The sequence below is a fragment of the Lissotriton vulgaris genome, chromosome 4_1, assembly GCF_964263255.1.
Source record: "Lissotriton vulgaris chromosome 4_1, aLisVul1.2, whole genome shotgun sequence".
In the NCBI taxonomy this organism is placed as follows: Eukaryota; Metazoa; Chordata; class Amphibia; order Caudata; family Salamandridae; genus Lissotriton; species Lissotriton vulgaris.
Window position 1 is genome coordinate 1,626,971,801 of NC_141691.1, and position 4,344 is coordinate 1,626,976,144.

General features: G+C 38.6%; 1 pseudogene; it reads right to left on the reverse strand.

The window, feature by feature from the left end:
- Nucleotides 1-2,016: 2,016 nt before the first annotated feature.
- LOC147724334 (partner of Y14 and mago pseudogene) lies at nt 2,017-3,773 on the reverse strand (annotated as a pseudogene).
- Nucleotides 3,774-4,344: the final 571 nt, after the last annotated feature.

The window sequence follows — 4,344 nt, forward strand, 5'->3', positions numbered from 1 at the left end:
CAACAAGCCTGGACATATGGTGAATAACTCATGTTTGAAACCAATACAACACTCAGTTCTTACTTAGTAGATCCTATGGATTCAAGCTTTACAGAAATCAAAACCTCCTGGGATCCGTTATGAATCTATAAGTTAGAAACCAAAAGACATTCTAAAATGTATGCATTTATGCTGCACGTTAGAGCCTAACCATGACCACCTTAACAATTCTTTTGGGTTTGAAAGAAAAAGATATTTGAAATACAATAGACAAATAGTGATGCCGAGAAATCAACCTCCCACTGTTTTCTGCGACCTCACTGGCACATTTAAAAAGGAGCAGGCTCTAAGACAAAATCAGGGCTGCCTAAGAGCTGCACTTTTTAAACTTTAAAAAGGTAGTACATTTTTTATATAATTTACAAAAAAAACATAAAATGCATCAGAATTTGGTTGGCCAGCCCATTGCATGGACAGGTCAGGTCAGGGCAGTGTCAAAGGTACTCTGTCTTTCCCAGACACACAGATTATGCCACTCGTACCTGCTCTAAAATGGAATAAATATGGCCTTTCCCAGAGTGCAAAATCTAGGAGCAAGTAGAAAATAGGCTCATCCGAAGTCCGATTTGATCCGAAATGGATCAAATCTCTAATAGAGCTTTTAATAGATTCATCGTGTAGTCTTTGTGCCTGGCTTAGTGCTGAGAAACAGAGCTTTTTATGGAGGTGGGTGATTCAAACCTATGGATCAGACCTATTTCTTTAAAGGTATTTTGGACATACCCAACCAGTGTTTCTTTAGCCCCTTGTTTAGATTATTAAAATAATATAATATTAAATAAATATAATATATTAGTTATTATAATTTTAGCTATTGGTATTATTATATTACATGTTTTACATTATTTTAGTATAGTTTTAAAGTTTTAAAGTGTAATTAAAATGAATTTACATTTAATGAGTAATTTATAATTTAGTAGCGAGTAATTGGGTTTGTAGGGGACTACGGTGGGATGTTTAGGTATGTAAAGTATTTAATTCATTATTTCTGTTTTTTAATTATGTATGTGCATATTGTGATTTTTGTTATGTATAATTTTAATTTGATATAGTTTACTTACTAATTTATGATTTAGTTGTGAGTTGTTGGGTTTGTGGGGAAATAATGTGGCAATGTCTTTAAATGATTCATTCTGGGGTTTTCTTAAATATTTTTTTATGTTAATTAAACATTTATTTGATACATTCATAAATAAATTATTTAATTAATTAATTGTTATATCGATTATTTGTTGTAGTTTTATTAGTTGTTCAATAATACACTTTTTAAACTGCTATGCAGACTGGAGGGCACATGTGTTGCTTCCCCACACATCCATGCACCGTATATTCTTGGCACACAGTGTATGGATGTGCACAAAGTGCCTTTTTCTACTGCAGCTTGTGCTACAACCCTATTCCTGGGCCACAGCACAAGCCACAGAAGGTAGGTAGTAACTTTATTCGATCAATTGATGATCAATTACATAAAAATATACACAGCAACTTCCATAGAAATAAATTACAGAATAATCATAAAAAGATCATAATTATAAAAACGAGCATGGTATAAAAACATATCATACTTATCAATACTAAAATATCTATACTAAATGACTTCTTTAAATCCTGGGGGTGAATTGGCTTGTAGATCCTTGACCTAGATCCTCTAAATGTATTAAACTCAGTTTATATTGTAATTTCTGATTTAAAAAGAACCACTCCAGGGAACACTCATATTTCAGCCATACTACTTAATAGTGGATAAAATCTTAATCCTAATACGCCAGGCATATAACACATATCTTGTTAAAGTAAACACTAGACATTTAGTAGTGTCAGATCTAAACACTTGTTGAGCTTCTACTGGTCGTGTAAATGACAAGAGTTGGAATGCCTCAATCAGCCACCTTTTTCTGATGTGCGCATAAGTTGGGCAAATAAACATAAAGTGATCTACGGATTCAGGGCTAAGGCTGCACACAGGGCACAGTGGCGTTACAGTAGCATGCTTCCATTTACTTTTGTTGAGATGCAGAGGCAAAATTCCAAACCTAAATTGTAAAAAAGGAGCACGTGCATGTGGAGGTTCAATTTCATCCATAACATTTTAAACAAGAAAGAATTTTTAAAATCTAAAATCTTATAAGTTAAAGGGTCAGTTGCTAAAGCACTCTGACTAACTTTGATTCCAAAATCTTATTTTTAAAAGGGGTAATACTTTTTCGACTTGGATTTGGGGTTCTCCCACAAATCTCCCAAAACCAATCTAAGCAACCACTGCCGGACCTCGCTGCCCAACGCTACTTGCCCAGCTGCTTTATCTAGGATTTTTTCTTCATCTACTGTTTCCTTAACTGGAATCTTACCCAGAACACTAAAACCTTCAATGCAGCAATATGTATAATACTCTTTACCCAAAGATCTAACTGGACAGCACCAGTGGCGTATTTATTGGAAGATTTAATAATGATCTTATGAATTGGTTTACTACCAGCACTAGGCTCTTTCTCTGCTCCATACCCCACAACTCAGCACAATAGAGAGCGCAGGACCTTTGCATGTCAAAAAGATGCCATCCAGTTTCTCAATGACTCGTTCTTGAGTGGTGGATGAGAGATCCTCAATTAATGGAATTCACGAGTATTCATCCACAATCACCATCAGGCGATGCCCATTGTCGAGAGGATTGAAAATTAGAGGTGGGCGGAATTTGGGAAGTTGCCTTTCACAAAATTCCGCGAAACGGCAAGAAATCTCTGTGAGCACGCAAAATTGCGGGTGCACGCAGAGATTTTGCTGCGCCCGTCAAAAGTATCACCTGTAAAGTGGCTCTACTGTGTTTGCATGAGAATAAAACCAACCTGGTCACCGTGTTTTGCTTTATTTATTTATTTTATTTATTTGCCGTTTTGTGGCCAACATGCCGTGCTTTATTTATTTATTTAGATGCTGCATTTTGAAAGAGAAAAAGAAATAGACTGCTTTTCCAGCAACAGAGTTTCATTCGATTTTGGATCCATTTCACTGGGGAACAAATGCTGCAAGTCCTGCACTTGTCGTAGCTTTTTCCAAAAGTTCTTAATCTTCTTTGCCCGCTCAATGGTAGAAGGATCAGTAGTAGGTACATGCTGGGCTGCAGCAGGTTTGGCGTTCCCTTCTGCAGCATTCTGTTGCGATTTAGAATCGCCGACAGCACTAGTCTTCCGCACACCGACATCTGCCTAGACAGAAGACCTTCCTATTGCCTGGCAGAACTCATCCACATCATCTGGTTCCCCCTTGTTATGCTGCTGCTTTAGTTTCTCCTTCCGCTTCAGGTTCCTCTTTGCTGTCTTGGACAGCCCAGACTCGCTCTCTGCTTTCTGGACTGTCTTGCCATCAAGAGCTTCATCAGGGCTAAGACCTGGCAGAAGGACTTGCTTTTGAAGAACTTAACATATTTGTCTCGTACACCGGCACCTCCTCCTGTGGGACGTAGCCATCCTTCACCTTCCGCGGCTTCCTCCAGGTCCCATCAGGACGCTGTGTTGCGACAATGTACTTCCCTGAAATGTGACAATCCATGAAAAATAAGTAACCAGGACAAAATCCCAGGTCACACAATTGAGCATGTGATTAGAGCTGGTCTTGCGTCACTTAGGAATTGAAATCAGCAAAGCCACAGTTTTAGGAAAGATTCAGTTTCAGAGTTAGAAACCATGCACATGCTAGCGCAAACTGTTCTCTTCAGTCACATACAGGGTATTCGCCATCTTGGAAATCCATCCATTTCATTCGATTTTGGATCCATTTCACTGGGGAAAAATGGAGGAAGTTTGCCAGTAAGTTAGTAGGATCAAAATCGAGGTAGAGACAGACAGAAAGAAAGAGAGAGAGGTAAGGCAGGGAGGGAGGCAGAGAAGTAGACACTGGGGCTCCTGCAAGTGCTTCCTGGTGAGGTTTAAAAATACCTCATGGGGCCCAAATTCCTTTCCGCTGCAGATCGCTGAAGTTTTGACATTTTTGCGTTCCGTGCAAAACGCGGAAATGCCGAAATTTCGTAAATTCCGCGAGCAGAACTGAATTTTCCGCCCTCTCTATTGAAAATATCAAAGGCTATTTTCTCCCAGGCATGCTACTGGAGTTCTGACATATTTAGGGTGTGTTGAGTAACTGTTGTAGTTAGGCAGTTACATAGATGACAGGCCGTTAATATCTTCTCAACTTGCTCATCGAGATACGGAAACCAAAATTGATTTCGGAGAACTCATTTTGTGGCAACAATTCCGCTATATCCTTCTTGGGCCACTTTAATCATTTTCTTCCACAGACTCTCTGGAATCA